The sequence below is a fragment of the Armigeres subalbatus genome, unplaced genomic scaffold (genome assembly GCF_024139115.2).
Source record: "Armigeres subalbatus isolate Guangzhou_Male unplaced genomic scaffold, GZ_Asu_2 Contig505, whole genome shotgun sequence".
NCBI lineage: Eukaryota > Metazoa > Arthropoda > Insecta > Diptera > Culicidae > Armigeres > Armigeres subalbatus.
The window spans coordinates 45,472-57,224 of NW_026943266.1; positions in this window are offsets into that span (position 1 = coordinate 45,472).

Sequence of the window (11,753 nt, forward strand, 5' to 3'; positions counted from 1 at the left end):
TTGCAGGGTTGCTGTCCGGCATTCTTGCAACATGTCCTGCCCATCGTGCCCTTCCGGCTTTAGCTACCTTCTGGATACTGGGTTCGCCGTAGAGTTGGGCGAGCTCATGGTTCATTCTTCGCCGCCACACACCGTCTTCTTGCACACCGCCAAAGATGGTCCTAAGCACCCGTCTCTCGAATACTCCGAGTGCTTGCAAGTCCTCCTCGAGCATTGTCCATGTTTCATGTCCGTAGAGGACTACCGGTCTTATTAACGTCTTGTACATGACACATTTGGTGCGGTGGCGAATCTTTTTCGACCGCAGTTTCTTCTGTAGCCCGTAGTAGGCCCGACTTCCACTGATGATGCGCCTTCGCATTTCACGACTAACGTTGTTGTCAGCCGTTAGCAAGGATCCGAGGTAGACGAATTCCTCGACCACCTCGAAGGTATCCCCGTCTATCGTAACACTGCTTCCCAGGCGGGCCCTGTCGCGCTCGGTTCCGCCCACAAGCATGTACTTTGTCTTTGACGCATTCACCACCAGTCCAACTTTTGTTGCTTCACGTTTCAGGCGGGTGTACAGTTCTGCCACCTTTGCAAATGTTCGGCCGACAATGTCCATGTCATCCGCGAAGCAAATAAATTGACTGGATCTGTTTAAAATCGTACCCCGGCTGTTACACCCGGCTCTCCGCATGACACCTTCTAGCGCAATGTTGAACAACAGGCACGAAAGTCCATCACCTTGTCTTAGTCCCCGGCGCGATTCGAACGAACTGGAGTGTTCGCCCGAAATCTTCACACAGTTTTGCACACCGTCCACCGTTGCTTTGATCAGTCTGGTAAGCTTTCGAGGAAAGCTGTTCTCTTCCATGATTTTCCATAGCTCTACGCGGTATATACTGTCGTATGCCGCCTTGAAATCAACGAACAGATGGTGCGTTGGGACCTGGTATTCACGGCTTTTTGAAGGATTTGCCGTACAGTAAAGATCTGGTCCGTTGTCGAGCGGCCGTCAACGAAGCCGGCTTGATAACTTCCCACAAACTCGTTCACTAATGGTGACAGACGACGGAAGATGATCTGGGATATCACTTTGTAGGCGGCATTAAGGATGGTGATCGCTCGAAAGTTCTCACACTCCAGTTTGTCGCCTTTCTTGTAGATGGGGCATATAACCCCTTCCTTCCACTCCTCCGGTAGCTGTTCGGTTTCCCAGATTCTGACTATCAGTATGTGCAGGCAAGTGGCCAGCTTTTCCGGGCCCATCTTGATGAGCTCAGCTCCGATACCATCCTTACCAGCTGCTTTATTGATTTTTAGCTGTTGAATGGCATCCTTAACTTCCCTCAAGGTGGGGGCTGGTTGGCTTCCATCGTCTGCTGAACTGACGTAGTCATCTCCTCCGCTGCCTTGACTTTCACTGCCTGTACTCTCAGCGCCATTCAGATGTTCCTCGTAGTGCTGCTTCCACCTTTCGATCACCACACGTTCGTCCGTCAAGATGCTCCCTTATCCCGGCACATTTCGGCTCGCGGCACGAAGCCTTTGCGGGATGCGTTGAGCTTCTGGTAGAACTTGCGTGTATCTTGAGAACGGCACAGCTGTTCCATCTCCTCGCACTCCGCTTCTTCCAGGCGGCGTTTCTTCTCCTGAAAAAGGCGGGTCTGCTGTCTCCGCTTCCGTCTATAACGTTCCACGTTCTGCCGGGTACCTTGCTGCAGCGCGACCGCCCGCGCTGCGTCCTTCTCCTCCAGAATCTGTCTGCACTCTTCGTGGAACCAATCGTTCCGTCGACTTCGTCCCATATACCCGACGTTTATCTTCGCTGCGTCGTTAATGGCTGCTTTAACTATATTCCAGCAGTCCTCAAGAGGGGCCCCATCGAGCTCACCCTCTTCCGGCAACGCTGCCTCGAGATGCTGCGCGTATGCAGTGGCGACATCAGGTTGCTTCAGTCGATCTAGGTCGTACCGCGGTGGTCGTCGGTACCGAACATTGTTGATGACGGATAGTTCTGGGCGCAGTTTAACCATCAACAGACAGTGGTCCGAGTCGATGTTGGCGCCACGATATGTCCTGACGTCGATAATGTCGGAGAAGTGCCGTCCATCAATCAGAACGTGGTCGATTTGTGATTCTGTCTGCAGTGGTGATCTCCAGGTGTACCGATACGGGAGGCTGTGTTGGAAGTAGGTGCTACGAATGGCCATATTCTTGGAGGCGGCGAAATCAATTAGTCGTAGGCGCAGTACGGTCGTGCGGTTATCAAAATATCTGATTCTGCTGTGTGGGCGAGTAAATTGGAAAGTGAAACAATCAGTTCAGTGCAGATTTGTTCGTGTTTTGTATTGGACGTAGACCGATCGGAGATCGTGTCCAGACGTGTTTTCTTCAGTAAGCAGAACGATCGGCCTATCATCATTCATCATAGTTTTATTCTGCTTTGTGCGGTATGCAGAACGTTCAGCAGATCACCGAAATTTTGTTCTGCTTTGTGCGACCTTTAAAAAAAAATTGGTATTGTTTTCATCGATCAAACTACACGCTGTACACGGCATACCGTTTACCAGAACGAACCCTGCCACACTCCTTACCCCATATATCCAACATCCCAGTGATCTCTCATGGAAGTGCAGATGACTCGTCGGCTTCTATCAAAGCTAGTATCACGTTTACAATTCCCTACATATTCCCTAATTGACCTACATTCGGACACGGCCGGCGCTGGTATTGCTTATTTTTTGGGTCACCAGTTCTTACACATTGAAGATGATGTTAGTCCCAAACTTCATCTGTTGGTTCTCTGTGTAACTACAGCTGACCTGGCAATAACGGAGTAGCAACCGTGGGCGGTCAATCATGCTCATGCTAAATGGCTCTACATTCCAACTTGAACTTGACCTACTTTGTAATTAAGTGTTCTATGAGCATTTCTACGATTGTTGATTAAAAGTCTTTCAAAGCCCGCCAATTGCATGAATATGTACCTTGTGTGGCAAGTCTAAAAGATTCACTATGTCCAGAGAGCCGGAAACGTTTCCTACCCGAAAGCATCCTGGGTCGTACGAATAACCGAACTAGCCATCTACTGATTGGAAAACCTAAACCTTTTTTCGAAGGCTAACTGGATACACTGCACTGTTCAAAAATTGCTTTTCTTTTCAACTCAAATTTCTTGAAAAAATGACGTTACAAAAATTAATTCACAACTGAACCACCCTCACCCTTCTGAGAAACTTGTGATTTCTCGTAGAAGTGCAGATGACTCGTCGGCTTCCCTCAAAACGAGTGTCACGTGTCAACAATTTCCTACCCATTCCTTAGTTGACCTGCATTCGGACACGACCGGCGCTGGTATTGCTTATTTTTGGGTCACCACTTCTTACACATTGAACATGATGCTAGTCCCAAACTTCATATGTTGGTTATCTGTGTATAATTACAGCTGACCTGGCAATAATGGAATAGCAACCGTGGGCGATCAATTATGCTCATGCTCATGTTCAACTGAACCTTCATTTTATTATTTTCGTAATTTCTAAAATTTTATTTATTTCTAAGCTTTTCAAAAATATTGAAATTGATTCAAAATTAAATTTTTCCTAATTTTTGGAACTATTAAGAGATTTAAAATATTTCCTTACTCATTTTCCGCGAGAACTTGCGTCGAACAATTTAACTTAATTTAAATTAATTTAATAATTTAACAATGACAATAATAGCAATAATACAATACTAATAACAATAATAAACATGTGCTACTACCGTTTGTTTTGCTATTGGTGGAATTCGGAAGTCTAAGTGAGCGAAAAAAGGTTATCATTCTTCAGACTTTCACTTTCTCTCTCTACAAACGATTTTTAGGTGAAAATTTTCGTGAGTGAGCATCCTGTGCTCCTGAGATTGAGTAAGAACTCTGATAACGAGTAAAGTGGAACGATCAGATATAAAGAGACTCGCAAAAAATAGACTTGTTACTATTTTGGGACACAAAAATTAAATTGTTATTAGTAAAATGATCATATATGTATTTTTCACATTGAATCTAAATTTAAAAACTTATAAAACTTAAGTACATATCACAGTCTTTTCGCCTCCAATCAATCAACTACTTCCCAACGGCTTTGTATCCAACCACAACGGGCAGCGCTTTCTCCGACGCTTTGAACACTCGTTTGCCGACACCTTCCTGGAATTAGATAAAACACAAATTGAGTGTTAGCGAGGTTTGCAAATATCTTCGCAGTTCATCACATCTTACCACTTTCTTCCCCAGCTTCTTCAGAAACCCGGCTTCGGTCTGCCCTGCGAACAGAACCAACCCGATAAGCACGACGAGCGCAAACAGTTTGTTGAAGTTCATGGCGACGTTACGTGGGCTGACAGTGGTGCTGATTTGACAATGCGTAGGCTTTCAGTAGATCGAAAGTACACGTAGGTTACGATTCCGTTTGCAAACTGATAACTGATCTGCGTGAAGCGGTTTGGTTTTATAGTCCTTTCCCTTGGTTCTTCCTTGCAGTCACGCTCCAAACAGGGGGCATGTCCAACAGAAATGGGGAAGCACCAAATGCTCACCAACGCGATCGTCGGTGGTTTTCACGCAGCTCGCAGATCAGGCAGCGCGTTGTCAGTAAAGCGACGGCGTGCAGATGAGCGTTACTGTTCTGTTTTGGTTTAGCTGTTCCAAACATTCGTTGGAACGTGCTCGAAGATAAATGAATGAATGGGCGCCTTACTACGATCTCTAGGGATTAGGGAATCACATACAATTTGGTGCAGATCATTGAGCACGTTAATTGGATAATTATGTATGCGATGAAGTACATTTTCTACAGCTGTTGGGTAATACGAATAACTACTTATTCTATAATAATGACTGCCAAATGACAAAAGAAATATTCATTCCCCAACAAGCATTTTGTCTTTCTTTTCTCGAACTTGAGTTTGAAGAGACCAATAAAAACAAATGATCGATCCATTGCCTGTTGTTGATGATGATGATGATGATGATGATGATGGTCCCGCCACATACCCCTACAAAGGTTTGCACTGTACGAGTTATCTAAGATAATTAAATAAGATCAATGTGCCGTCAGGGGGGTGACAATGGGTCAAATGGGGGTGAGAATGGGTCACTGTTTCAACTACTTAGAATGCTTGTAGAATGGATTGAATGTATCCCAGGGCAAGAAGACTAAAATATATGAGACCTTTTTGAGCTATTTTGCACTACGACCTCCAGGCTGCCGGTGAGAGCGATGACCCATTCTCACCTTCAGACCCATTGTCACCCCCGATGGCGGAAATCGATAACAAAAGTTTCGGGACATCGGCGAGTACAAAATAATCTACCAGATGGCTTACTAATAATTCAAAATTATGATTCAACAGTATACAAGTTTTTCAATAAATTTAAAATCATTCACATCTGTAATCCACGCGCGGTACTTAAACTTTTGTAGTCTACACAAAGAATGGTTCAGAACCAAATTACGTTAATAAAATAAAATCCACCATCATCATCGAGGCGAACGTTATAGCTGTACAGTAAATGATTTCTTAATCTACAAAATTCTGTTTGTTTTCATTTGACATTGGATAATTTAAGCAAAATTTTAGGATGGATTTTGCCATTTGTTATCATTTTATCAGTCTGCCAAAAAATGATTTTTCAGATGGCCCTACATTCCAACTGGAACTGATCCTGTTTTTTAAACATTGTGTTCTATTTTGCTTATTATTAATTATCCTATCTATCAATCGAAAGCTTTTCTATGCCCGCCAATTGCATGGATATAATACACACTATGCCCAGGGAGTCGAGAATGTTTCCCACTCGAAGGCATCCGGACTGAGAGTCGATCTCGCCATCTGCGGATTGACAAATCTTGCAAGGCTAACTGTTAACTCCGATGCTATTAAAGCTTGATCCACTTAGAATTTGGCCGCACGAAATTAGACATTTCTTTGCCGAAAAAGTTCATAAAAAAATGGGTCAGGTTTTATTATACAGGGAATTTAATAAACTTTGAAGGAAAAAATATCGAAAAATGATTCATTGGCATTTCGGATGAATTCTCGGCCTTTTCTCTCAATACCACTCGTTATTTTTTGCACAGTAGAACGGTTAACTTAATCTGTCATTTTTCACACCACTTCTTCATATAAGATGGTTTTCTGATTGGTTTGCACTATTTCTCAAGTTTCCCTATGATAATTGCATAATATTTTTCGTTGGGACGAAAATTTGGGCATTTTGGTGGGTTGATAGTTTTTTCAATAACGTCATTATCATTCGGTTCATACCATTCCATTACATTCCGTTTGTATTGGCAGCTTGTTAAGTCAGGCCAAAGCAACACCGGACAGTCGTGTGATTGAATGGATGGCAAAAATCGCTTCTGAAGACACTCCTCCTTGTATATTTGCCCATTTATGGTCGCTCCAATGATGAAAACTTTAGTTTTCTTTCCATAACTGCAGATGCTTTGACATACCATCAATTTGTGGGCAATCTTGCCTGCAAATAGGGTAAAATGCCCAATAGTGGACCCTCTAGTAGCGAAATTTTGCTCTTCCTGGCATAAGGAGTATAAATTTTCAAAATATTAATTTTGCGTGGTATCTAATATCAAGCTCTGCATCTCCTCTTCACGATACATACATAAAACACTCAAATACTCGACGTAATTCTTTGAAATTAACATTGAAAAGTTGGACTAAATTTACCCTATAGCAGACCCCCTGGGGGTCCATAATAGGAAATTGCTTCCCTATAGTCGACACTTTATTTGATTTTCATGTTTCGTTTCGGGACGTTCTTCTTCCCTATTATGGACCCCCCAAAATATTCCTATAATGGACACTCTCGTGTTTATTTTTTATAGAATTGTAAAAAATCAACTAATTTTACTTTCCATAGCATTTTCAATGCATGTAATCAAATCATAGGACTGTAAGGTAGGTTCTCCCGATGGAATTTCATAGCAAAATATTTCCATTGTGTTGTATTAATGAAAAAATGTCTGGAGGGTCCACTATTGGTTGAGGGTCCACTATTGGGCACTTTACCCTACATATTTGAATTTTCCTGGGGTATTTCCCTTCCGTTTGGCAAGATAAAACTTGTGTCCCGGGAATTGAAAGTCAATTTTAATATTAATTTCGAACTTGCTCGCCCAGCATTCTTGCGCGATGTTTGGCAACCAGGTTCTGTTTCAGGGTCCTGTTGGGACGCTTACTGACATCATACGACTTGAAACCTTCACGCTGACAGATTATTTGAGCTGTGCTGTACGGTGCAGTGAACCTTTTCGCTAAATCACGCAAGGAAATCCCAAAATGGTTCCGAACTGCTCTGCAGACTTTCACTTGTTGTTTCTGGTCGTATGTTCCACGATTGTTTTGTTATACGCGATCCAGCAATAATGTTTCCCGATAACGTTTGACAGTTTTTACAGTCAATTTCGCTAATTTTAGATACTTTGAAATCATTTCTCCTGACTATGTTGGATTTGAAACGTGAGTGGGCAAAATTTGTTCCCATCTCTCGCGTTCCATTTTCGATAACTTTTGAACGTGAGCATCAATACTGATGAAACTTTCACCATAAATTGAACAAACCTTCCGCAACGATGTGATGTATTTTACTTCTCGGTACGGCCACCAGAGGCGCCGCTGTAATCAGTATTACTTCGTTCGAATTTTGTATTGCTGTTTCATTTCGTAAAATTGCAAATATTTCGCTAGAAAACTAGCTTCTAACGAAATTTAACGGAATTCCGGAATTTCGAAATAAATTTAAACTAAACCAGACTTTATATTATCAAAATGTTTGGCTGCACCGCTGAACAAAATCTTAAAGTTTTTCAAAACTTTAGGTTATTCATTTTTTTCTATTACAATTATTTCTATTACCGCTTACTACATAACCCCATTATCAGTAACAAATACGTATGAAGTTTTCTTCTGTAAAACGTCTTCAGTGTTTCAAGATTCAAATTTAAATTTGGATATTTTTTACTATTATTTATCTTCATCTTCAGTAGACTGTACAGATGGTTTAAACATATGCTCTTGACCCTAATCAGTTTTGGATATCGTTCTCTACAATGAAAATCAAACCAATCAATGTCGTTGAGGAGGTTGAAGCAACGTTCAAGCGGTGATTTTGCAAACATTGTGGAGTGTTGGAAGAGCTGACGTTGGCGGAGCGACGGCTGGCATGAAAGTTAACTTCTGTAGAGCTCAGGGCAGTCCACGTGGTTGTTTATAATCGAATGCAAAAACCTCTGCAAATCTCCACGTCGTTGTTGATGGGTTTAGAGTCGAATCAGTTGTATCGCTCTTTCTTGTGCGGTAACCTCAAAGATTATTCCATGGGATCGCCTGAGGGCAAAACAGAAAACTGCTTTGGACATAAATCGTTCACGAAGATGATGATGAATGATGATGACAAAAAAAACTACCCAAAAGTGGGTTGTTTGCACTCAAAACCGTAGTTTGGGCCAATAACCCAAATTTGAGTAAAATTACTTTTCTGGCACTAGGTAGTTTGCCTTTAATCCCATGTAAACAATTTACCCAAAGCTGAGTTTAATTTATCCAAAGTGTACTTGAACAACCCAAAATAGAGAATATTGAATTTACTCAAATTTGGGTTATTGGGCTGAGCAACCTCGTTGAGGTGTTTGCATCTTGCTCTAGTTTTGATAGCAATCATGGGAAAGAAAGGAAAACTACCCAATTTTGGGTAAATTTTTCCTGCGATATTCTCATAATGCGTATATTCAACTCAAAGTTTTGGTTGATTTATCTGTCCGTGTGGTGACTGCCTAGTGGCACTCCCATGGCGTGAGCAGGGCTGGTAGCGATCAATGCTGCTCAAAATAGTGACTTTAGTGACCAACGTTGACGAAAAAACCAAATAGTGACTTTCATTTGCAGTAAAGTGACAATCTGGTACTTATTCAAAGGACGTATGTGATTTTGTAAACAAAGATTTTAACGTCGATTTATCCAATCTGATGGCACTCCACAAACTAACATCACCAACAGGTAGCCGAAGGCTTTCCTGCCTGTATGTGGTGATGGTTTGCGTGGGAGACTATCAGATGGACAAATCAACGTTTTGTTTACAAAATCACATGAATACCAGAAATAGTGACTTTAAGTCAGGGTCAAGAGACACTCATGACCTCAAAACTCAGGTATGATTTGAATCAAGACAAAATTTTGCAAGATTCGAATCATCCAAATGCTTTAGGATTTTTTTATTTTCGCCTTGATTGATTTTTCGTAAATGAGTGAAACAAAGCGATTTTGCATGACAGCTCAAGCTCCTTTTAAATTGCAAACAGGTTTACTCACGTGAGACTAAATGAATAAGATTTGGAATGCTTTTACGAGTAACACTTGTTATTGTAGAAAAAAATCAAAATTAACTTTTCATAGGTTAATAAGCAGGAAGTGATTTACAAAATGTTTACACAGAATTACAGAACAACAATTTTGCAAACAAGATCTACACTATTGTGAGAACAATGTATTGTATGTCTTCGAACTTCTTCCTACAATTTCTGTATGTGAAAATATTTTTTATGATTGAAAATTATGTAAATAATTGCTAGATATCAAATTATTTTGACTCACAAAGCTTATAAATCTAAAATAGCTCCCTCTGTTGGTTTGAAAACTTTTCAAATCGAAAATTTGCCATTCAAAAAATAGACTGTTGCCAGAAAGAGCATTGCGAAATCATAAATTATATTGAACAACAGCCAGCGTAGTAAGAAGTAATATATTTTCGAGATTTAAAGCTTGAAAGCTGCAGAGGAAAATTTTGGAACCTGCTAAAAAAATCAGGGAGTTTCTATACTTAATCTAGGAATGTTGGTAAACAATAAATTCAAATAGGTGACTTAAATATGGTAACCATAGCCCAGATTCTTGCCGGATGCCAAAGAATTATTTTAAACCTAAATAGTTTGTTCAGGCTTCTAAAACGTTAAAAAAGCTTCAAACGGTAAATCAAATTCAAAATGTCAAAATATTTTAAATTTCACAGTTATTTTATTTGAATTTTCAAAGTGATTGCATACATCAGAATATATTTTGAAATCCTCAAGAACTGATCGTTTGATCATTTGAGCTGTTCCTCGCTCACTAATGGCTTTCTTGAAACACCAGGAAGTTCATGGAGGATTAAAAGATTAAATATGAATTTATGATTAGGGAGATAACAAGTTTTTGAAATATGTTTGGATTCTTGATCGCATTCTGCTTACCACACAGTATATACATTCATGAATCTTCTTCTTCTTCTTCATTGGCATTACATCCCCACTGGGACATTGCCGCCTCGCAGCTTAGTGTTCATTTAGCACTTCCACAGTTATTAACTCGCAGTTGGTTTCTAAGCCAAGTTACCATTTCTGCATTCGTATATCTGAGGCTAAAACGATGATACTTTTATGCCCAGGGAAGTCGAGACAATTTCAATCCGAAATTACCTAGACCGGCACGGAATCGAACCCACCACCCTCAGCATGGTCTTGCTTTGTAGCCGCGCGTCTTACCGCACGCTAAGGAGGCCCTGGTACATTCATGAATAGTGGCACATAATTTTGTCATTAAATTATAATTAAAAAGCAATGACAAGTTAAAACTGGCCGGTTTTATGAATTTGAAGGCAAGAAGAGTTAAGAGCGACTTTCGATCTAACAAGCCTTAGTAGTTCATTTTCTATACACCCAGCAACTTTATCGACGAGCATACAAAGCGTTACATTATTTGAAATTTATTTTCTTATGCTAGGATGATGTACCTTAAGAATCTTTCATTTTGATCAATCTTGGACTTAGCAAATTTTAATTTTGACAAAATAGTTGAAATAGTGACTTTTACGAGAAAAAGTGACTTTGTGACTGGAGCTCGAAAAAGAGACTTTTGTGACTTCGAAAAAGTGCCAAGTCACTAAAAGTGACCCGCTCCAGGCCTGCGTAGGATATGTATTGGATGCGTGCCTAATTTAATGAAGGATGATCTACCAATCAGGTAAGAACGCGCCAAGTGACAATCCAGTCAGGAAACAACATTCTAAATTCTTTAAAGTTAATCCGTGAGGAACTTTTCGAAAGTCTTCAAAGTCGATGTAAATGCTGTCAACTTGACCCTCTTCTCCAGATTAGAATTCAGCATGCTAGTGTAGGTCATGGTTTGTTACAGTTGGCGATTCCGTACATAATGTTCGTACTTGGAGATAATAGGTTTAGCAGCCACATTCATGATTCATAATCACACAACTAAGAATCGAGATTGGACGATAATTTTCAATATTATAGCTACCGTCTTATGAACTGGAGTAACTCGAGTAATTTCCATTCATCTGGGAAGACTCCTAGCGCAAGCGACATTTGAACAAAATCAACAGGCAATCTTAATACGTCAGCACATCGTTGAATGAAACAGGAGGTGGTCTATCTGAACCTGGACCTTTCGATGGATCGACAGCTTCTAATGTTTAGGAAATTTCAGCTACGGAGAATGTGGGGCGCGGAAAGTTCATGTTGATAATGGAAAGAGTTAAGAAGGTCTGTCGAATCTGGAGGATGGTTCATAGTTACACCGACTTGAAAAACTCGAATAGTTCAGCAGATTCAGCGATATCATTTGATCTAAAATCAACAAAACTCACAGTGAATAGCATCGCATGCGATTTTTCCTGGTTTTGAAGAAGCGCCAGAAAGCCGACGGGTTCGATT